The following is a 25000-nucleotide window of genomic DNA, read 5'->3' as shown; positions in this document are numbered from 1 at the left end:
ACTCCCCGCCTGGGCAAGAGCAACAACACTACACAACCCACAAACAGCATAGGGCTGACGGCTTACCACATGTCCAGGCGGTCGGCAACGGTGGCAAGCACATTCAAAGTTTCTTCAGAAACTTTACAAAGTCTAGTTCTTCTTATTATTATATTTTATTATTCTGCACGTTTTTCGGCGCGCTACTCCTCCTACAGCTTTCGTTTTAGGCCCACACAATGAAAAATCAAAATGTGCGGCCCGATCGGGAATAGTGTGCTATTACTTTTATAAGGAATCCGACTTACGGAATTCTCAAAATTCCAATTTTCCCGAAAATTTCGGCCATAGACAATGAATGGCCAAAACTTCGGAATGCTCCAGCACGCAGAGCTTTTGACCTGCGTCCACGCACCAAACACAAAAATCGTGCAGTTTGTGGAGAGGAACCTGCATGTCAATTTTCAAGCCGCTCCGACTTTCCGTTTTTTCCGCAATTCCGGTTTGAAGCCGAAATCCGGACGCAATACACACTAATGGCGGAACTTTCGGGGAGCCTGCCAGGGAGAAAGTCCCCTCTCACTGACACAGAGATACACACGCGGCTCTGTATCTCTCCTATTCTGTCTCAAGGGCCACTAGCACTGCAGCCAATGCATCCCAGCACTGACCCCAAACACTAATGTAAGTCCATAGCAAGGACCCCAAGCACCCTAGCAACCCCATAGCAACCACCCTAACGACCATAGCAACCACCTAGCAACGCCCTAGCAACCCCCCCAAACACCATAGCAACTGCCTAGCAACACCCTAGCAACCATCAGGAACACCACAGAAACACCATAGCAACCACCCAGAACACCATAGCAACCACCTAGCAACGCCCTAGCAACCGCCCAGAACACCATAGCAACTGCCTAGCAACACCCTAGCAACCATCAGGAACACCATAGCGACTGCCTAGCAACACCCTAGCAACCGCCCAGAATACCATAGCAACCACCTAGCAACGCCCTAGCAACCACCGGGAACACCATAGCAACCGCCTAGCAAGGCCTTAGCAACCAGCAAGAACACCATAGCAACCGCCTAGCAACCATCGAGAACACCATGGCAACTGCCTAGCAACAGCATAGCAGCCATCAGGAACACCATAGCAACCACCTATCAGCACCTTCACAACCACCCATGCTGTGAACTTTCTAGAACTCTGTCTCTGGGCAGACAGTGACACACCTGCCTGTCATTGGTTACATGACGCACACAAGTGTGACAGACACACGGTGGCATTTAGGCGGGTGGGCGTGGGCAGGGCACGGGCAGGGTGCGGGCAGGGCACGGGCAGGGCGCGGGCAGGGCGCAGCCCCTGTGGAGACAATAATTATTTTCTGATGCCTTGGGTGGGCACGGGCACCCAAGGCTGCGTCTTGTGGAGACAATAATTATTTTCTGATGCCTTGGGTGGGTGCTGATGCCTTGGGTGGGCGCAGGCAGGGCGCATCAGGGCGCGGCCCCGACAGGGGCCGCGCCCTGATGCGTCTTGTGGAGACAATAATTATTTTCTGATGCCTTGGATTACACAAATGTTCTTTATAGGCTCAAATGATCATTTGAAGAGTTTGAACGTTTATTGAGCCATTGTTCAGTTAAATGCTGTTGAGAAAACTCAATTGGGAACGGCTGTAATTTCTATTGTTTCCTTCTGATAAGAGGACTAGGGGAGCAGAGAAATCGCCATGTCTGTTGTAGGTTTCCAGTGCGGGTGGTTACGTATATCATTTGCGTTGAGAGCAGCGAAGAGTTATAGTTCACAAAGCGGGCTCACACAAAACCTAAAATTCTTTGTGCTAAATTGTAGTCTTCTTTGCGTGATAAATTATCTTTAAATATCACAAACAACATGTGACATCCATGGCACAATTCAAACGGGACCAGAAAATAATTTTTATCTACCCATTGAATTGCATTGATGATTTTTTTGCTTTTGAGGACCCATCTACCAAAAGTGGCAGACACTGCTGCCTATCGGTCCAATTTATCTTTTAGAAATTAAATACATTTTCTTCCTCTCGTATCCCATCTATAAAATGGCATATGTCATATTTCAAATAGAGGAAGGAGGTGAGGCCTCCAGAATGGGCGCCACTCAGTGCTTTGTGCTCACCGTCTTCAATAGGGTAGGTGCACCAGCCCCATACTTCCTGAAAGTAAGACTGTATCTTCATTTCCTGTCCTTTACTACTGGATAAAGTGATTAATCAGGTGTGTGGAACACCTTGGCCTGCCCAGTGCACACCTGATTAATCACTTAATCCAATAGTAAAGGACAGGAAATGAAGATACACCCTGCGTTCCAAATCGCATACTTATACTTTTTACTTTTAGTAGGTACTGCAGCTGCCCTTACAAAGTATGTAGTTTAGTATGAAAGATGCATGCATATGCACACTATTGGGACACACTACATACATCATCCCTGAAGTCCGGCCCTCTCGCTCACTTCCGCCGCCGTCCGTAGCGGCAAATTTGAATGTTGTTGTCAAAATGCCGGTGCTGTTTCATACTGCGCTGTCCTCTGTCATATTTATTATCTTCTATCTTCCTGTCGCTTCTGCGGTCACTGAGCGAGTTTTGTGCGATATGTGTGTTTTGTTGTCGTCCGTATGTGGGCGTGGCCTGTACACGCAGTGCGACGTAACGTCCGCTGTACAAAGGATTGTGGGTCAGAATGGCCAGAGCAGCATGCTGAAATCCATACTGCGAAATCTGACCGGATGTAGTAGAACATCCTGGTACTCTTGGCATACTGCATCTGACATACTATGTATTGGGACACACTAAATCTTTTTTTTCCCTACTAAATAGTATGGTAGTATGAGTATTGGAACGCAGGGAAAGTCTTTCTTTCAGAAAGTATGGAGCTGGTGCACCTAGCCTATTACGTCCACAAATCCACACTAGTACTACTACTACTACTACTACTATTACTACTACTAATAGTACTAATAATAATAATAATCATTTCTGTGTGGAGTTTGCATGTTCTCCCCGTGTCTGTATGGGTTTCCTCTGGGCACTCCGGTTTCCTCCCACCGTCCAAAGACATGCAGGTCAGGTGAATTGGAGAAGCTAAATTGCCCCTAGGTGTGACTGTGTGTGTGAATGTCAGTGTTTGTCTGTCTTCCCTGCGATGGACTGGCGACCTGTCCAGGGTGTCTCACTGCCTTCGCCCTATGTGCGCTGAGATAGGCTCCAGCACCCCCCTGCGACCCTAGTGAGGATAAGCGGTTTAGAAGATGAATGAATGAATGAATGGTGTAACAAATAACAACAGCTACAACAATATTTTTTAAATTAATTTTATGTAATTTTATTATAGTCATTTGTTTTTACTGGTCAGCCAAGCTCAGTGCATATGTCTATCTATCTATCTATCTATCTATCTATCTAACTAACTAACTATCTATCTATCTTGTTATTATTATTATTTTATTCTTATTATTATCGTTTTTATTATTATTGTTATTATTATTATACATTATTGTTATTGTTATTATATATTTTATTAGTAGCAGCAATAATAGTAGGTCCCCCCCCCACCCCCACCCCACCCACCACACACACACACACACACACACACACACACACACACACACACACACACACACACACACACACACACACACTCATTCGTCACCCATCTCTCTCTTTGTGGTCTAACTCTATCTAGTCAGTCAACTTAAGAGAAAGAAGCTGCATTATTTGAAATTTCATCTACAAAAGCTGTGATTGGGTAGCGCTGTTGCTAGCTGAGTATGGACCAATCACTGCTGCAGCATTGAGTGACGCATCCTGAGACTACAAAAACAGCCCTCGCTCTGATCTTGACCCCCTTTGACTCTGATACTGCTGAGAGGTAAGGATGATTTTAATTTACGATTCATTTTCTTGGTTTACAAAGAAAGTAAGATTAATATCTAGAAGCATGTTTGTGATAGACGGTGTGATAAACGGATATAATATCCCTCCCTCCGTTAAGCTCAGCGGGCGCCTACCGCTAGCATAGACATTACTGAGGCCTGTTAGCCACCGTTAAGTTAGCCGGCCGTCTAGCGTTAGCATACATATTACTGAGGCCTGTTAGCCACCGTTAAGTTAGCCGGCCGTCTAGCGTTAGCATACATATTACTGAGGCCTGTTAGCCACCGTTAAGTTAGCCGACCGTCTAGCGTTAGCATACATATTACTGAGGCCTGTTAGCCACCGTTAAGTTAGCCGGCCGTCTAGCGTTAGCATACGCATTACTGAGGCCTGTTAGCCACCGTTAAGTTAGCCGGCCGTCTAGCGTTAGCATACATATTACTGAGGCCTGTTAGCCACCGTTAAGTTAGCCGGCCGTCTAGCGTTAGCATACATATTACTGAGGCCTGTTAGCCACCGTTAAGTTAGCCGGCCGTCTAGCGTTAGCATACATATTACTGAGGCCTGTTAGCCACCGTTAAGTTAGCCGGCCGTCTAGCGTTAGCATACATATTACTGAGGCCTGTTAGCCACCGTTAAGTTAGCCGGCCGTCTAGCGTTAGCATACGCATTACTGAGGCCTGTTAGCCACCGTTATGCCAGCCGGTTGGCTACCGCTAGCATTTGTACTACCTTGTTAGCTATTTTAAAATAGCCATCTTAACAGATAACAGTCACTGGCAGTATGTCTGCTGGCGCTCATTACACATACAGTCTTGCGGTACCATTTTACCATCTTATGTACTGAAAATAAGGTAGTGATGATGTGCAAGATCTAACTACATCTTTTAATTCACAGATTGACAAACCATTGCTCGAGAGCTCACAGGTGGGTGAGGCATCTTTCAGATGTCTGCATCATCTTAGTTACTGCTGTTAAGTAACACCTCCATTAGCACTGGTACTGTTAAAAAAAAAAAAAAAAAAAATACACTGTGTGTATATATAGCAATATATAGTATAGTATAGTTGATGAACAGTTTTATGTTTATTTTTTAATTAAATAACTTATTTTTAGTAGAGAAAATGTAGTAAATGTTGCTGTGGTCATGTACGTTAAGTAGTTTCTCCTCTGCTGTAGACGCTTGTTCCAGCTACATCACTCACCTTCAGTGCTTTTCAGGTAAGGCAACTGAAATGCTGAATATCAATTACAATTTAACCTTGCAACCTTTGAATCACATTGCAGAAATTGCAGGGAATCACAAGTTATGTTACACCATTGATTTATTGAGCTACAGTTTTAGAAGTTTTTTAGGTTTTATTACTTAAGTTTTTTATAAATATACAGTTTATACACATAGCTACATGTAAAGATTTGCTTTTACAATGCTTGAAAATAGCTTTTTATACCTCAGTATCACTGTTGAATGTTAAACTTGTTGCTGTAAGGTCATGACTCATTTTCTTTGCATTATAAAGTACATATTATTGCTATTGTAGGCTCTCAGTTTTATATGGTTATGATGCAATTTTCATTTTCATTTAAGATTGCCTCTGCATAAGCAGAATGCCCTACCTATCACCAATATCAATACAAGTTTGTGCATTCACTTGCAATGATCTTAAAAGTTGAAGCATCTTTAGTTTCTTATTTCCTTAAGTATGAAAAGACTTAACTAATGTTATGTTTATAAGACAGATAATAGAAAAAAACATGCTTATCTGACTCGTTTTTTTCCCCCTCCTTTATGTTATACTACAGCTCCATCTATACCACAACGGTCCTTTTCAGGTAGGTTGTGTTGTCAGTTTGGCTTGATTTGGTCTCACATCACATCAAAGCGACCATATTTAAGATCCAGCCTTGAAGTTGCAGTGACTAATGTTATCTGTAAAGCTACAACCAATTTTAAAAATGTGTTATTACAAAAGTTATGCAAAAATACATCCTTTTAGGAAATAGGAATAGGAGAGAACTTATTTTGGCCCTGGCTGCATCTCCATTGACTGCTTATTGTTTCATAGTTTTGTTAAATGCTCACATGTCTTTTGTTATTTCTTTTCAGGACCACACATCTTTGCATTTTACATCCTGGTAAGCATATCCCAGTTTCATATAATGATGATTTGACATGCAGTGATTGATGTTGCATTTAACAGTACTGTATGTACTGCAGTTTAGACAAAAAAAATTATAGCCATTTTTAAAATTTCTTTCTGTCTTGCAGGTTTCCTGTGTTTACCGACAACAGAGACCAGTTACTCATATTTATTTTAAATCACATTTAAATACATTATTATTTTGAGCAGTATAGTTTAGTAAAGTAGTTAGTGTGTATTAGTGTTAGTTTACATTGTATTAAGGCACTTTCTAGTGCATTAGGTTAGGTTAGGTTATCTTAGGTTAGGTTAGGTTAGGTTAGATTAGATTAAAACCTTTTTAATTGCCACACATAGTACAGTCTCAAATACTTACACAGTTAAGTTGTCCTGTTTAACTACTGTCTCCAGCTTTCCCCAGTGTTTTTCAGGTGAGTAAACCATTTGAAGTAATAAAGTTGCATGAAAAAAATCCACTATCCTATCTAAAAGGATGCTTTCAGCCTTGGTTAGATTAGCTTTTTTTTTTATTATTGTAGTCTGCACCTCTGGAGATGTCAGATTACAATTAATATTATTATATTGCAGGTAACTGGCCCTACCAACTTATAGGAGACCTTTTCAGCATCATCTGACTGTTTGAGTAAGTGACATTTTTGATGCACTCTGAAGTCTCATGCAAAACATGACAGTTAAGAAAATATGGCATTATGAGTCTTAAGCATCATTGAAGCAAATCTAGTGTTACTATGTGCTTGTTCTCAAGTGTTTACGTGTGTGTGTGTGTGTGTGTGTGTGTGTGTGTGAGTGAGAGCAGATTTTTAGTGTCAAAATGCAGCATACTCTGTAATGGCAATATAAACACTCAATTGGCACATCACATGGAGCAGCAAGTAACCTTTATATGGGTAAGATAAGACTTTAAGTTTTCTGTCTCATGGCTGATTTCCCTTTTCGTACAACAGGTCCACAACAGAAGAATTCAGGAGACAGATTGCAAACTTGCAATTTCCTGCCTTGGTGAGTGTCACATCAATGTGCAATTTTGTCATTCTGCAATGTCAAATTGTTGTGACATAAATTTGTTGAGTTGCAACGTAGTTGGCTTTTAATACTTGTATGTTTATATGTACATACAATGTGTGTATAAGTTGTTTTTTTCCCTTCAGGTTCCCTCTACTCATTCTACAACTACAGACAAACTACACACCAGGTAAGTAACAAGTGTTAAGTAATTGGAAGGATTTCTGCTTGTTTATAAGATGCCGAGAAGAAACAAGAGAGCCCAGGCTGCGCGTGTCCGCTGGACCAAGTTGGACCTTGCTGACACCCAGGCGAGCTCACTTCGGACCAGTGAAGAGGTACAGTTAGAATAAGTGTGTGCACTTCTCCTGCATTTACATAATTAATATTTTCTAATGACATAACAAAAGAAATTACCATTCAAAAATTTCCTCTTTTGTTTATCTCTGAAAATTAGCTGTAGCCATATTTCTTATAGGATGACACCTGCTAAAATTTGAAAGCATAAAAGGCTACGAAATGGATTTGATACTACCTTTGGACATGTTACACGGTTGCTGGGGCTCCTTATGTCTTAAATTAGAATTTCTACAATTCGGGTCAAAAAATTGGGCTCTCAATTGCATAAGCAAAATTTATCCGCTAATTTAACTTGTAACAGTAAACACACTCAAACTTTTTTTTTTTTTTTTTTTTAACAAAATATAGGTTGAAAAAATGTGTACATCTTTGTCGCTGTTTTGCTAATCTGATCCCAGGCTGCAGGAGACCAGTCAAGGAAGATGGACTTGGCAGATCTTCAGACGAGCCAGCCTATTACCACTCAACAGGTATATTAAGAAATGTGGTAACATTTGACTTAATTACTTTCTGGAACTGTCGATAATGTCTCACTGGTGAGAATTATGAGAATGCAGTTTTATTCATATCTACCTTTTCTCTGAATGAGTTTCACTCTATGTGTTATACTGCAAATTCCTCAGATAAATATGAACAGTAAATATGAAGTTAATGAAAGCCATATTACACTTAAATGTCTTGAAATACTTATTGTTGGTATTTAGTTTATCATCCCATATTATGTAAAAATGCATGAGAGATGAGAACATTTTTTATCTTTTACAAGTTGTCTTATTTTGGTGTCTCTCACCCTAGACTTATCATGAATAAATATTCTCATACCAGTCAGTATCATTAGAAACAAACATTGAATAGATATACACAAAATAGACTGTTACATTGTTTTAATTAAACTTATGATACTAAACACACTCAAACACTTTATAAAAACATTAAGGTTCAAATAACTTTTATGTTCTGTGTTATTTAATTGCTAATCTTGCTGGGTCTAATTTCCTCAAATGTATATATAGTTACCATGGTTTAAGATAATCTGTTATTAAAGAGATGGTGGTGGTGTATAATAAAAAAAAAGTTCTGTTGTAGGGGTTAAAGTTCACTATGGGGTGTGCGAACAAATTCAAGAGGATTGAGACTGTGGCAGGGGAGAGAAATGGGCAGGATGCAGTAGGGCTGCGTAATATGTCCTACATTTCCGATCTCGATATCAGTCTTCATTTTCTGAGATATACATGATGATACAGAACATTTTCTGTAAATTTCGTTATAAATAGTTCATATACAATCACGAAATGTAAAGGTCTTTTGCCTTTTACATTTTGAATGATATACCTGACTAAGGTAATTCATCATGTTTTTCTCATTTTATTTTGATCTTTTGTGCACATTTTCAATTAAATGGTGAACAAAACATGAAATGAAAGTAAACTCAAAGGGTAATCATTCAAGATGTCTATCAGCTCAGTTGCAGTTTTTACTTTGTTCACTGTTGATTTGAAATACAAATGTTCCAAATAAAAGGAGAAAAATACAAAAACATGATCAAGTCTTGTTTGTCAAATTTAAAGTTAAAAATGTGATAAGAAATAGGCTTCTCAATGTGGTCATTTTATATAAACATTAATTAAATGCTAAGTAATTATTTTTGCTGAGCAATTGTTATTAATGCAGTCTGTATAGATTAAAAAAATATTCCTATGTTTTGGGCAAAATTCTCTTTTCTGCTTACTCATATTGAGGTAAGTAAATACAATTTTCACCACTTAGTCCAGTGGTTTAATTCCTATGCATTGGATTTTGTGTTAGCTTGCTTAATTTAGTATCTCCTCATGTGCATTCATGTGTTTTTGGTATGACAATAAAGAATCCTTGAATAAAGACTTGAAGTCATTACTCTGGCTCTGTCAAAGTGCAAAAATAAACCTTACAGCAGTTCTGAAAGTGTGTTTTTTTTAAACAGTGTATCACCATCTTCTCCTAAAACAAGTTTTTTTCTCCCCTACTTCAATCAAGACATTTGAAATATACATGCTAAATATTGCTAATAACACAGCTTTGGTGTTGCTTTAAAGTTGACTTTTTCTCTATGATGGAGCCAGCCATCTTGTCTCTGTATGGGTAAGTTGTAAAAAGACTATTTTGCCTGAAACACAGTTGTATTGCTTTAAGGTTATCAATATCACATTGCCTGACCTGTCTCCCTCCCATCTAAGCCATCCTGTAATAATGAAAAAAAAAAAAAAAAAAATCTAGGTATTGTGAAATCTATACTCCCTCACAGATGTAACAATAGATTGTTTTAAGACCCTATTACTGTTATCATGGATGTAGGTTTCTGCACGTGAACCCCACCTCCCCACTTTTATCACATTTGTGTCAATAATTCTGTACTTTTTCTCTATTCACTTTGATTAGATGCGTGGTCTGGAACATCAAGAGCCTAGCAAGACCAAACCTGAGACTGAAAATTCTGCCAGAGAACATGCGCAAGTCACTGCTGATGCACCCAGGGTAATATCTGTGCAGGCATCCCATTATCAGGGTGACAACAGGTATGATCCGTTCTCGCGCAATCACCAGTGTACATGTAATGCTCTCGCGTTCCTAGCATACCACAGTGAGGGAACACATTTCCGTAAGAGCGATCTTGACAGTGTGCTGCAGGTTGGTGATGCCTTGTACACGCGCGTTAAAAGGCAACTTATTGCTGAAGGGAATTTTCAAAGTGAGCACTTGACCATGGAAGAAGTGCCCGTGAGTGTCACAACAAACAGACACACTTACATTGTACAAAAGTCTGACGTACTAATGGGATCCCTTAGAGTCACTGGTAGGGGTGACTATGCAGGTTGGTGGCTAAGTCTTTCTGAGAGACTTCAGTGTCTCTCAGCAGATGTGACCCATGCCTTGCTGACCATCAGTCCACTGTGCATTGCAGTGTTTAGGGACAGATCTGGACGCTATGGGTTTTTCGATCCCCATGCTAGAACAGCAGAGGGTTTGCCGGACCGTACAGGTAACGGAACTGCTGTTATGCTTACATTTACTCACCTGAATGACATGATTGAGAGACTGCACATGCTTTACCGACGCTGGGAGGATAATGAGCAGTATGATTTCATGCCGGTGAACTTTGAAATGGTCAGCAACCGTACTGGATCTTCCCTTGAGCATACATCCACAATACCAAAAGAGCAAAAGAGTGCAAGAGCCCAGACAAAACTCATCACACATTCTGCAAATACAGAAACAGGTTTAGTAACTAAAAAAACAGAAATAGGTGTTCGTGAAAAAGAAACTGAACAATCAGTAAATAATCAGAATCAGTGTGTTGCACCGGTAGCAAAGGAAGTAGTATTCAGTGTGAGCAAACTAAACAAGCTTCGCCGAAGGAAAACAACTCGCACTGAAAATCAAACACATGCATCTATAACTCACAAAGCAAGAGATGAAAATAAAAGGCAGTATGAGAAAAATCGATATATGCAGAATCTCGACTATCAAAACAGAAAGAAAGCATCGGTGGTGAGCAGATACCACACAGATACTGAATTTAAAAGGACTCAAAAAGCTTACATTTTGAGAAAATATAAAAATGATGTAGATTTCAAAAGGCAACATAAATCGTTTATGATCAGAAGATATAAGAACGACCCTGATCTCAAAAGCAAACAGAAAGCGTACATAATTAGAAAATATAAAAAAGACCCTGATTTCCAGAGCAAACAGAAAGCATACATAGTCAGAAAATATGCAAAAGACCCTGATTTCCAGAGCAAACAGAAAGCGTACATAGTTAGAAGATATAAGAAAGACCTTGATTTTCAAAGCAAGCAAAAACAGTACATGGCTAGAAAATACAACTGTGATGTTGAATTCAGGCATAAAAAGAGAGCATACATGACATCAAGATACACATGCAACCCAGATTACAGATCTAAAAAAAAACAGACTGTTCAAAGCAGATATAAAAATGATCCAAAGTTTAGACTGCAACATATTCAACGCTGTGCATTATATCAAAAAAACAAATGTGAAGATCACAAATTTAATATGTACCATAAAATGCAAGTGCGTTGAAATAAAAATAAATACAAGCGATTCTGCAAACAAATATTGCAGCCAGATGAGCCCGTTCCTAACAGCCTGATGCAAACGGCAATATCCACATTCCAATTACGAATTCAGTATGGCCCCACTCATGTGTGTACAGTGTGCCACAGAGCTCTTTTTCCTGATCAAGTTAAGGTCTGTAATAGGACAAAATATGTAAAAAACATTAACATTGTAACACCTTGCTTGACAGGAAAATATGTTCACTCTTGTGTCAGTGAATGTGCAGATCCTAAACAATGTATAGTTCCCCAAGAGAGAAAAAAGGAATGGATTTGCCACACATGCGATAACCATTTAAAACGAGGGAGCATGCCATCCATTGCAGTAAAAAATAAACTGGAGCTGGCATGTATTCCTGCACAGTTGTTGGATTTGAATGTGCTCGAAAGGCAACTTATAGCGAAAATCATTCCGTTTGCGAAAATCGTTAGCTTGCCTAAAGGGCAACAAAGAGCAGTTCACGGAGCCGTTGTGTGTGTTCCCTCAGAGGTGGAAGCAACAGTGAACTGCCTCCCAAGATGTAGAAGCGAATCACAGATCTTGCAAGTCAAGTTAAAACGGCATCTTAATTACAAAGGACATCAACTCTTCCATACAGTCAATATGAACAGCGTACTGGAAGCTTTATCCATACTGAAGGAGAAGCATTCTGAGTACAAAGATATATCCATAAATGAACTGGCTATATTGGAAGATTGTTTTGATGATGACTTTGAACATGAGCCTGAAGTAGTCAATGAGGAAGCAGGTAATGATAATTCCAATGAGCAGCCCCATAGCTCTGAGGAACTAAAGGATGCTCCAAACCAGCCTGACAATGCACAAGAGGTGCCAGTAGTTGATTCACAGGAACCAGCTACCAATGAAAAACTTAATAACACAGACAAAGAGAAAGATGAACTTAGGCCAGGTCTAATGTTAGATTCGTGCATGCAACCACCTGACATAGGTCATGAAATCCTAGCGTACGGTGAGGGAATATTTAGCATTGCACCTGCCCAAGGAAATAAGCCTGTTGGCTTTTTTGCGATTACAAAACTTGAGGCGATGGCGTTCCCTGTGCAATTTCCAGATGGACAGAATAGCTTAGATGAGGTAAGAACAATCAGCGTATCACCAAGTATGTACTTTAATGTAAGGTTGTTCTCGGTCGATACCCGTTTCGCAAAAGACCAGAGTTACTTATTCTTTGCCCAGTTTGTCACCGAGACACACATGGCTAGAAACAGCATGTCCATCCAACTGCGAAAAAGTAAACCCATCACGAGAGATGGCCGTACGATTATTAACAGAATGGTTCAGGATAAACAGGAGCTCGACAGACTTTTACGGAACAAGGATGCAACCCGCTTTATGCAGCCTTTGAGAGGGACACCGGCTTACTGGGACAAAACTCTTAAAGACTTAATTGCAATGATTAGACAGCTAGGCAAACCCACGTTCTTTTGTACATTTAGTGCAGCTGAAATGAGATGGCCTGAAGTCATCACAGTTATTAAGAGTCAACAAGGTGAACAGGTAGACTTTTCACAACTTGATTGGAACACAAAATGTGAAATTCTTCGTAGTAACCCTGTCACTGTCATGCGAATGTTTGAAAAGCGCGTGGATGCATTAATGAGGGATCTTCTCTTGTCACCTGCGCAGCCCATTGGTCAAGTAGAGGATTACTTCTATCGCGTGGAATTTCAACTTAGAGGAAGCCCTCACATACATTTAATTGCGTGGATCAAAGACGCCCCTGAATTTGAGAGCGACCCCGACGATAAGGTTTGTAAATTTATCGACCGTTACATATCGTGCCAAATGCCTGACCCCAAAACTGAGCCAGAGCTCCACAAAATCGTCTCTGAGGTTCAGATTCACAGCAGAAATCATTCCAAAACATGCAGGAAAGGGAATGTTCAGTGTAGATTTGGTTTTCCCAAAATGCCCATGGAGACAACTATAATAACCCGTCCCAGACCAGATGAAGATGATGATGAAAAGTTTGAAAAAAGCAAGAAAAATCGCAGAGCCCAAGGTGACAGTAAGGCCATTAAAGAGGCTAGAAAAAAGCTTAAACCCGTATGGGATTTGCTCAGTGACCCAAAAGTTTCCATTGATGATATGTCAGAACTTTTGGAGAAATCAAACTTAACCCTAGATGAGTACGAGAAGTGTGCCGAAGCAGTTTTCAGCTCTAATGTAATTCTAATGAAGCGTCGGCCAAAAGACTGTTGGGTCAACGGGTACAATGCTGATCTGCTTAGAGCATGGAATGCAAACATGGACATCCAGTTCATTCTGGACCACTATAGCTGTCTCATGTACATGCTGTCGTATGTGTCCAAGCCAGAGCATGAGATGGCTGAATACCTGAAAACAGTATTTCAGAGTGCGCGTGAAACTAGTTCAAATGAACGGGATCAAATGAAGCAGCTAATGCAGGCTTATTCTAAGCATAGGCAAGTCAGTGCACAAGAGGCCGTTGCGCGAACTTGTAGTTTAAAACTAAAAATGTGTTCCCGCCAGGTCGTATTCGTACAGACGGATGACGATGCGATGAAAATGAGTCTTCCTATCGAAAAGCTACTAATGAAAGAAGACAACACTGACGATATTTGGATGAAGGGCATCGTTGATAAATACAAAGCCAGACCTGTTGAGACCGAATTTGAAAACATGTGTCTTGCTGAATTCGCCTCAAACTACAGGATTATCTATGGCCAGCAAACTAAAGGGGGAAAGGTCAAGCGCCTGTTGTGTGACATGGGATACATCCAGAAAAGAACAGTAGGAAAGCCGGCTGTAATCCGATACCCTCGTTTCTCAGAACAAAAACATCCTGAGAAGTATTATGGTAGGTTACTTAAACTGTATCTGCCGTACCGCGTTGACACACAGCTAAAAACAGACCAATACCCGACATATGAACAGTTTTTCAAAAGCGCTTATGTTGAACTGCCTGGAACAAATTGCCTCCAAGCAGTGTGCGTAATAGTCTCAGAAAATAAGAAGAAGTACGAACAACACAGTGAAGAGATCGATATAGCCTATGAGGAACTTCTCAGCCATCCATTTGTGGATGCATGGGCGGCAATTGCACCTGCAGCTGAGGCAGACCGCTTAGAGTGCATTGCTGAACAGGGGTTAAATAACATGGAACATGAGCAAGATGAAGTGCCAGAGTACCAGCCTAATCCAAAAGAGAGAGGCGGAGTCGTACCCTCGATAGAGCCGCCAAAGGTTAGTCGCGAATACGTGCAAAAGCTTTATCAAAGTCTTAATGAAACTCAGGCGTCAATATTTTACTCTGTGCGTCAGTGGTGCCTTCAGCGTGTTTGGGGCCAGAACCCACAGCCATTCCATTACTTTGTTTCTGGAGGTGCCGGCTGTGGTAAATCACACGTTATAAAATGCATTTATGAAGAGGCGACAAGAATATTTCGTCAGCTCCCTAAACTGCGCGAGGAACATGACATATCTATGCCCACGGTTTTACTGACTGCATTTACCGGTACTGCAGCGTTTAATATTTCGGGACAGACTTTGCACTCATTGTTAAAACTGCCGCGTAGCTTGAAACCACCTTACCAAGGACTAGGAAATAGTTTAGATGAAATGAGAGCAACCTTATCCAATGTAGAGATTCTTATCATAGATGAAGTGTCCATGGTTTCAAAGCGTTTGTTCGCGTACGTTAACTGGAGATTTCAGCAAATTAAAGGGAATAAGAAACCTTTTGGGGGGATTTCTGTTCTCGCAGTGGGTGATTTCTACCAGTTACGTCCCGTCGGTAAAGCCAAACCGCTCTGCGTGTATGAGGAGGATGAGGAGGACTTCTGGAAGGAACATTTTAAAATGATCACGTTGACAGAAATCATGCGCCAGAAAGAAGACCTTGCGTTTGCTCACCTTTTGAACAGGATTAGGGTGAAGCAAAAGACGGAAAGTTTTAGTGAGAGTGACAAAACTTTACTCGCCAGCGCCGTCACTGAAAGCAAAGACTGCCCAACGGATGTAATTTACATTTTTGCAACCAACAAAGAAGTTGACTGCCACAATAGCAAGACAGTTCGTGCCCTTCACAAAGATTTTGTAAACATTGATGCGGAAGATTATCTTCAAGACTCGCGGACAGGAAAAATGAAAAAGCTGGGTGCACCCACCAAAAGTAAAAAGGGAGAATTAGTTCAAACCATAGAAGCAGCTGAGGGAGTGCGCGTCATGGTAACTAGAAATATAGATGTAGAAGATGGAATTGTAAATGGCACATTTGGAAAAATAGCCAATATAGTAACTGAGACAAAAGCTGGAGAAACTAGAGTACAGAAGTTAGGACTCCAACTGGATAATCCAAAAGCAGGTCAAAAACAGCGTCAAAATCAACAGGGTGCATCAGATAGTTTGATTTATATAGAAAGATTAGAGGAAAGCTTGAGCAAAAAGGAGTAGTTCGCCGTCAGTTCCCTCTTAAATTGGCTTTTGCGTGTACAAGTCATAAAGTTCAAGGTATGACTTTACAGTCTGCAGTCGTGTCACTTAAACGTGTATTTGAGCCGGGGATGGCGTACGTCGCTTTAAGTAGGACAACCTCTCTAGGTGGTCTGCACATAACCGACTTTGCGGAAAATAAAATTTATGCTGACAGTGAAATCGCCGCCGCAATGCAAACCATAACAACAGCGTCGCTTTCGGGTGTTATGCCACTTTTGAAACACGTGCGCGAAACAGACTTGGTAGAAATGTTTAAAATAGTGCACCATAACACAGAAGGGTTAACCACTCACATCGACGACATCAAATGCCATCACGAATTGAGACTTGCAGATGTTTTGTGTCTAACCGAAACTCATCTGTCAGGCTCAATTGTTACCGACAGTATAGCATTAGAGGGGTACAGAGTGTTTCTACGCAACAGGCACCTCTGTTACATGCGTTTTCCTGAATTGGCCAAAAAAGAAGGGGGGGGAGTTGCAATTTACTGCAAATCCCATGTTCACGCAGAAGTGTTTCAGCATATACCAAATGTCACTGACCTTGAATTTTTAGTGGTCAAAATTGAAGCACCAGTAAAATTAATGATAGCAGCTATATACAGGCCTCCTGTTTATAGTATCAAAAATTTCTTGCCAAACATGGAAAGGCTCTTAGATTATTTGCGCGTTGTATGTCCACACCCAATCATTGTTTGCGGAGACTTCAATGAAAATCATTTAGGTAATATAAAGAAACCTGTTTTAGAGATGTTTCAGTCAAAGGGCTATATGCAGCTTATCACTGCTGCCACCACGGAAAAAAAATACACTTCTCGATCACATTTATGTTTGTCAGCCAAATGTCTGCTTCCAATCAGGCGTACTTCAAACATATTACAGTTACCATAACCCCATTTATTGCATAGTTTAGTAAGACATTATAGTTTTGACTTTGCGCGATGAAAGCTTGCGTTCTTTTTCTGACCTGCTGAGCGGGCTGTTCCAAGCCAGCAGTCAGCCGTTTCTTAAGTTATAGTAACATTGCGATCAGGTACACTATGGGCTTTTATTTATTAAACTACATAATCATGCAGAAATAGCAACAGTTAATACTGTGTTCGGTTTCTGACCTGCTGAGCGGGCTGTTCCAAGCCAGCAGTCAGCCGTTAGTTTAAATCACACAAATATTGCGATCAGTCACACTATGGGCTCTTATTTATTTAAATACTTAATAATGCAGAAATAGCAACAGTTGATACTATGTCCGGTTTCTGACCTGCTGAGCGGGCTGTTCCAAGCCAGCAGTCAGCCGTTAGTTTAAATCACACAAATATTGCGATCAGTCACACTATGGGCTCTTATTTATTTAAATACTTAATAATGCAGAAATAGCAACAGTTAATACTATGTCCGGTTTCTGACCTGCTGAGCGGGCTGTTCCAAGCCAGCAGTCAGCCGTTAGTTTAAATCACACAAATATTGCGATCAGTCACACTATGGGCTCATATTTATTTAAATACTTAATAATGCAGAAATAGCAACAGTTGATACTATGTCCGGTTTCTGACCTGCTGAGCGGGCTGTTCCAAGCCAGCAGTCAGCCGTTAGTTTTAAATCACACAAATATTGCGATCAGTCACACTATGGGCTCTTATTTATTTAAATACTTAATAATGCAGAAATAGCAACAGTTAATACTATGTCCGGTTTCTGACCTGCTGAGCGGGCTGTTCCAAGCCAGCAGTTAGCCGTTAGTTTAAATCACACAAATATTGCGATCAGTCACACTATGGGCTCTTATTTATTTAAATACTTAATAATGCAGAAATAGCAACAGTTGATACTATGTCCGGTTTCTGACCTGCTGAGCGGGCTGTTCCAAGCCAGCAGTCAGCCGTTAGTTTAAATCACACAAATATTGCGATCAGTCACACTATGGGCTCTTATTTATTTAAATACTTAATAATGCAGAAATAGCAACAGTTAATACTATGTCCGGTTTCTGACCTGCTGAGCGGGCTGTTCCAAGCCAGCAGTCAGCCGTTAGTTTAAATCACACAAATATTGCGATCAGTCACACTATGGGCTCTTATTTATTTAAATACTTAATAATGCAGAAATAGCAACAGTTGATACTATGTCCGGTTTCTGACTTGCTGAGCGGGCTGTTCCAAGCCAGCAGTCAGCCGTTAGTTTAAATCACACAAATATTGCGATCAGTCACACTATGGGCTCTTATTTATTTAAATACTTAATAATGCAGAAATAGCAACAGTTGATACTATGTCCGGTTTCTGACCTGCTGAGCGGGCTGTTCCAAGCCAGCAGTCAGCCGTTACCTTCAAACACACAGACATTAGCTGTTAAAATGTATGCTGCTCTGGAAAATTAAACAAATAAAAAAAATATAGGCAGTCAAGTCATTGTTCTAGGTGTATAAAACAACTAGTGTTCGGTTTCTGACCTGCTGAGCGGGCTGTTCCAAGCCAGCAGTCAGCCGTTATCTTCAAACACACCAACAATGCAATTTGCTTAGGCAATGGGCTCCATAACTTATAGCACAACTGACTAATAGTTTTCGGTTTCTGACCTGCTGAGCGGGCTGTTCCAAGCCAGCAGTCAGCCGTTACCTTCAAACACACAGACATTAGCTGTTAAAATGTATGCTGCTCTGGAAAATTAAACAAATAAAAAAAATATAGGCAGTCAAGTCATTGTTCTAGGTGTATAAAACAACTAGTGTTCGGTTTCTGACCTGCTGAGCGGGCTGTTCCAAGCCAGCAGTCAGCCGTTATCTTCAAACACACCAACAATGCAATTTGCTTAGGCAATGGGCTCCATAACTTATAGCACAACTGACTAATAGTTTTCGGTTTCTGACCTGCTGAGCGGGCTGTTCCAAGCCAGCAGTCAGCCGTTACCTTCAAACACACAAACATTAGCTGTTACAATGTATGCTGCTCTGGAAAATTAAACAAATAAAAAAAATATAGGCAGGCAAGTCATTGTTCTTGGTGTATAAAAACAACTAGTGTTCGGTTTCTGACCTGCTGAGCGGGCTGTTCCAAGCCAGCAGTCAGCCGTTATCTTCAAGCACACCAACAATGCAATTTGCTTAGGCAATGGGCTCCATAACTTGTAGCACAACTGACTAATAGTATTCGGTTCTGACCTGCTGAGCGGGCTGTTCCAAGCCAGCAGTCAGCCGTTACTTTGAATCACACAAACATTAGCTGTTACAATGTATGTTACTCTGGCAGACAAACAAAAAAATATATAGGCAGGCAAGTCATTGTTCTTGGTGTATAAAACAACTAGTGTTCGGTTTCTGACCTGCTGAGCGGGCTGTTCCAAGCCAGCAGTCAGCCGTTATCTTCAAACACACCAACAATGCAATTTGCTTACACAATGGGCTCCATAACTTGTAGCACAACTGACTAATAGTATTCGGTTTCTGACCTGCTGAGCGGGCTGTTCCAAGCCAGCAGTCAGCCGTTACTTTGAATCACACAAACATTAGCTGTTACAATGTATGTTACTCTGGCAGACAAACAAAAAAAATATAGGCAGGCAAGTCATTGTTCTTGGTGTATAAAACAACTAGTGTTCGGTTTCTGACCTGCTGAGCGGGCTGTTCCAAGCCAGCAGTCAGCCGTTATCTTCAAACACACCAACAATGCAATTTGCTTACACAATGGGCTCCATAACTTGTAGCACAACTGACTAATAGTATTCGGTTTCTGACCTGCTGAGCGGGCTGTTCCAAGCCAGCAGTCAGCCGTTACTTTGAATCACACAAACATTAGCTGTTACAATGTATGTTACTCTGGCAGACAAACAAAAAAAATATAGGCAGGCAAGTCATTGTTCTTGGTGTATAAAACAACTAGTGTTCGGTTTCTGACCTGCTGAGCGGGCTGTTCCAAGCCAGCAGTCAGCCGTTATCTTCAAGCACACCAACAATGCAATTTGCTTACACAATAGGCTCCATAACTTCTAGCACAACTGACTAATAGTATTCGGTTTCTGACCTGCTGAGCGGGCTGTTCCAAGCCAGCAGTCAGCCGTTACCTTAAGTTATAATAACAATGTGAGCTGTTATGTTATGGGCTGTTATTCATTTCAAATACTACATAACAGATATAGCAACAGTGACTGGTAGTGTTCCGTTTCTGACCTGCTGAGCGGGCTGTTCCAAGCCAGCAGTCCGAACGCAAAATGCTTGTTTGTCACTTTAACTGACTTTTCCCAGCCTCTTTTTTGGAAGAGAGCAGTCTTTTTCTAACTGTGTTGCAGGTCTGCCAAGCCCCTCTGTGACAGCCTGGATCAGCCACACCCGCACTTCATCCATACAGCTCAGCTTGTCCATGTACGAAGACGCCTTGCAGGTTTGAATTGTAATGTCACATAGTACAAAATATTGTGTATACATGTCACTGCTAAGTTTAGACCTCACAGCCCCAGTCACTTGGTCAGAGGAAGGATGGCAACTTCTCCACTAGGCACAAAAATGAAGAAGATGACACGCTCAAAACCAAGAAGACCAATGGGCAGCTGTCATGAGGACTCCAGCCACCGGAGCGCTGAGCATCTAAATAGGACATGAAGACACAGGTACAAAATATCCATCCTACTTATCCTGCATCACAATCTCCTTAATTTTTGGTTTTGTCTCATTTACAGTTAACCCCAGAATATCACAACTCTTATGGTTTAACATATGAAAGTTGTGTACTTAATTCCATAACCCAGTGTTACAATGGCTTAATATTAAATGTGTCATTTTAAGGGCACGACAGCCGAGGAGACTGAAGATGGCCAGGGAGAACAACGCCGGCTCTACTGAGGAAACAAAACAGCAACAAATGAAGATGTTCAGGTACAATGAGAACACATTAACACATCTGAAAAAGATATAGACATACATATATGTATAAGGGACCCTCTCAAAAGTTTCACTTCTTTTTTACTGAGTTTATTTTTTTTGGATTGTATTCAGCATAGGATGAGTGTGGTCACATGACCAAAAAGTAATTATTTTCATTATTTGTCACAACATGAAAACCTGAATGAAGACTACAGAAACGATGGATGCTGCTCCAGTGAGGAGACAGGGACATGTTACAAAGAAAAACAGTAATACCTGAATGTAAAGTGTTTTGCATTCAACTACACAGTGTCTAATATTAGAATATCCTTAAGTCTCCAACATAAAAAAATACACTTCTTTGACGGTTTGTCTTTTGCAGTATGTAGATACTGTCTCGTGAACTTTGGTTATGTTTATCTACATTATGTATGCTTCCAAAGCTAATGTCAAAGCTCTGTACAAACACAAAACATGTATTGCATTTACTTGTCTCTTTCAGAGTCTAGATGCCGCAGAAGACTCAAGAAGAAGACAACCAAGGAGAGCAACAAGAGCTCCAGTGAGGACTTTGTAATTTTGTGGCACAGAGTTCAGTTGGTCCTGTGCATGGTCATAGTAAGTTGCCGTTGTTCAGTCCCCAGTTAGGCTTAAGAGCGGGTTCCCTTTGGAACTCGTTTGGGGGGGGGTTGTTAGTGTGGTGCGAACGTGGTTAGAGCAGTTGTCTCGGGAGCACATCCGAAGCTGCAGGTGGGTCGCCATTTTATGGTTGCTTTACCGGGCTATCGGGCTACAGTGCATAAGTACCCGCCACAAGTAGCGCCTGAAGACTAGGGAGGAGCTTAGTTAGATTCTGGTTTGGCAGCTAGGAGGACAGGGCTTCAGTGATATTTTGGCTGTGCATTTGGGCTGATTGAGCATGTTTTGGTGTCACTGAGAGAACTTAGATTTGTGTCTTGTTAATCTTTGTGTTGCTCTTCTACTGTAAATAAATTTTATTCCTCACTAAACATTTGGTGTTTCAGCAGCCATTATTTCTTTTATTTACTTTTTCTTGGATCCATTTTGTAGAGGTAAATGTTTTTTTGGTAAACTTGTGTTACATCTTGTGTTGTATCATAATCTAAGTATCAAGACTACTACTAAGTTAATGGCATTCACGTACTGATATCAAGTTAATGACTTGTCTCCCCTTTAAATGCATTTTATAATTTTAGTCTTTGCCATTTCACTGCAGCTAAAGTAACCCAAACCCTGCTCAAGGTCAGTGCCACTCACTCCCTCCTAGTAACACAGCACAACATTAAAAGGATATTGTGTATCAGGAAATGCAGAAAAACACATGACTAGATCCATTAATCTATACAGCATTTAACAAAGAAAATTGTAAATGGCACTATCAGCATGGTGTACCTCAAAGAAGAGTTGGTGGTGTCACATGGTGTCTGCTGCAGGTAAGTCCATGAGTTGGTGTATGATGGAGACAAACCTCTTCAAAGTTAGTATTTTTATTTCAGGTAAGTCCATGAGTTGGTGTATAATGAAGACAAACCTCTTTTAAGCTAGTGTTTTTATTTCACATAGGTTTACTTGTGAATTTATGGCCAGGTACATCTACATGAAAGCTCAACTGTGGCCCTGCAGCTTCACCAGCCTGTGTATTTCCTGTGTTAGTCCAGCTGGGAGGGTGGGGGGAGTATTGACATCTTGATTTCATGAAACAGAAGAAGAAGAAACATTAGGGTTAGGGCTGGGGGGGGAGACGGCTCTTTACCACGGATCTTTGTAGCACAGAGGAGATATGTTGGTCAAACACTCAGTATGTAGTGTTAGTGTATGTTTATGAGTTGTATAACATAATAAATTATCTTGAAGGAGTAGGTGTTTACCAGTAAGCTTGACTCCAATAATTTAACAATATGTTAAATTATTTGTTTTAAAAATGTAAATTACTTATCAAACAGACCTAACAATTCAGCTACCAATGAATGAGCAGTAGTATGCCTGTGATAACACAGATTGAAAAATTAGCCAAAGTGATATCTCTTCTCTGAATAGACAAGCTAAGCCAGTGTGCTGCTGTTAGCCGGTGGAAATATAGCAGAGTGGCACCTCTTCGCTTTGTTTCACAATCTATGTCAGTGCGCTGCTGTAGCTGGAGAGTTTCTCTGCCTTTTGGCTCGTGCAGTACCGGTGCAGTTGTTATTATGTCAAATACCGCGTTAAAAATAGATTCCATTTTATTTGGCTAATTCCGTGATTCCGTGATTGGTAAATCAACAACAGTAGATTACAAGCAAAAAGGGGAGGGGAAAAAAAGACCGGCCGGCTGCCGATCAACTGTCAGCACCGGCCGTTCTGGTATTCTCCGCCCCTGGGTGCAGTGATGACGACTCACCAACACAGCTGATTTTTTTTTTTTTTTTTTTTTTAATAAACAACCAACCAAATAGTAACACTTATACTTAAATATAGGCTACTGCTTTCAAGTGTCGGCAAACATCTGTCTTTTCGTAAACTCACTGGCAGATATTTTATTTCAGCTGGGGGTGTGTCACTCCAATAAATGATGAATTAGGATAGTATACATTTAGGCGACACTATAGCTCTGCGTATAGGTGAGTGCAGCCACAGTCATCTGGCATTCCAATCCCTACGAGCTATTCTGTGCCTTCGACCGCAGCGTGTGTGTGTGTGTGTGTGTGTATGTGTGTGTGTGTTGGCGATGAGAGGGGGTTGCGGACGTAAGTGAAGACAGAGGGCACAAATCACTGCTTGGCGCCTCTCTCACCAAGCCGTCCCTTCCCGCCTCCGTTTGAAATTTGGGCCGCCGCCCCGCTGCGACCCAGATGTGCTGGTGGTTCACCTCGGAGGGAATAGCATTGGCATGGGCACCGACAGGAAGGCGTTAATGGCGTTAATTAATTTAATATTATTATTATTATTATTATTATTATTATTATTATTATTATTGTTGTTGTTATTATTATTAGTGGTAGTAGTAGTAGTAGCAGCAGCAGCAGTAGGCTACTAGTTATGGTATCATTTTTTAACGGGTGCGCGCGCGCGTGCGTGCGCGCGCAGTACTCTAGTGGTTTTTGACATGGGCAAAACGGGCCGGACAGAGAGGGGCGCCGGCAGCGGTTGACCCGGTCCCGTCGGTGCAGATGTTTTTTTTTTTTTTTTTTTTTTTCCTCCTAGGGCGCATATATAGGCAGAGCCGACATTGTGTGTGTGTGTGTGTCTCACCAAGCCATCCCCTCCCGCCTCCGTTTGAAATTTGCGCCACGGTCTATCCAATCAGTTTCCTTCCTCAAACGCACGGGCCAATCCTGTGCAGATGAGGCATGCATAAATAGACAAGCGCTGCCGCCGTAGTCACATCTTCACAGGATGGCTGACAGCTGTGCACCTCAAATCTGGATCGTCGGGAGCTCGATCATCGCCCGGCTGCACGCTCATATACGAGCGTCCGACCTGGACCCGAACCTGGGGCTTCGCTGCCGCATCACCTGGGACGGAAGAGGCGGTAGGCGGTGGGAGCACCTGCTGCCGCTTCTCCGGTCAAAGCGGGCCGCCGCCCGCTGCGACCCAGATGTGCTGGTGGTTCACCTCGGGGGGAACAGCATTGGCATGGGCACCGACAGGAAGGCTTTAATGTGGAGTATGAAGGCAGATATCCGGGAAATTCATTTGCTGTTTCCCAACACCAAATTGATGTTCTCGGACATCCTCCCTCGCTGGACCTGGAGGGGCCAGACCGCCGCCAGTGGCTACGGCCTCGACAGAACCAGACGATGGCTAAACGGGGTGATGTTTGGCTTCTTGTCAGACATGGGTATGGGCTGCATCCGGCATCCCAACATTGGCCTCAATCACTTAGACAGGGACGGGACACACCTAAATTTAGAGGGTAATGGGATTTTGCTTCAAAACATCAGCACGGCGCTGGCGATCGAGCTCCTCTGATCCTGTCCACATGTTGTCTTACCCCAACGGCTCTTTTCAGAGCCTCCCACCAATTACTGGAAAGAGCGATGACCAAATCAGTATTGCTATTATTATTAATAATTATTATTAGGCTATTATATAGTACTAGTAGTAGTAGTAGTAATAATAATAATAATAATAA

The 25000-nt window shown here is 41.4% G+C and overlaps 1 protein-coding gene and 2 long non-coding RNA genes across 5 annotated transcripts in view; 2 read left to right on the top strand and 1 right to left on the bottom strand.

Moving 5' to 3' along the window:
- map4l (microtubule associated protein 4 like) overlaps positions 1–25000 on the bottom strand; it is a 221665-nt gene that overhangs the window by 86205 nt on the left and 110460 nt on the right. The gene's annotated exons all lie outside the window — the stretch shown is intronic.
- On the top strand, positions 5710–8209 carry LOC115374864 (uncharacterized). The gene is made up of 7 exons (XR_003929670.1): positions 5710–5734; positions 6009–6037; positions 6171–6473; positions 6631–6685; positions 7008–7062; positions 7212–7403; positions 7824–8209. It is a non-coding gene; the product is annotated as an uncharacterized LOC115374864 (long non-coding RNA).
- On the top strand, positions 17627–22027 carry LOC115374862 (uncharacterized). The gene is made up of 4 exons (XR_003929668.1): positions 17627–20389; positions 20504–20615; positions 20791–20880; positions 21371–22027. It is a non-coding gene; the product is annotated as an uncharacterized LOC115374862 (long non-coding RNA).

This window comes from Myripristis murdjan, chromosome 17 (assembly GCF_902150065.1).
Source record: "Myripristis murdjan chromosome 17, fMyrMur1.1, whole genome shotgun sequence".
NCBI lineage: Eukaryota > Metazoa > Chordata > Actinopteri > Holocentriformes > Holocentridae > Myripristis > Myripristis murdjan.
This window is presented reverse-complemented; position numbering and strand designations above follow the sequence as displayed.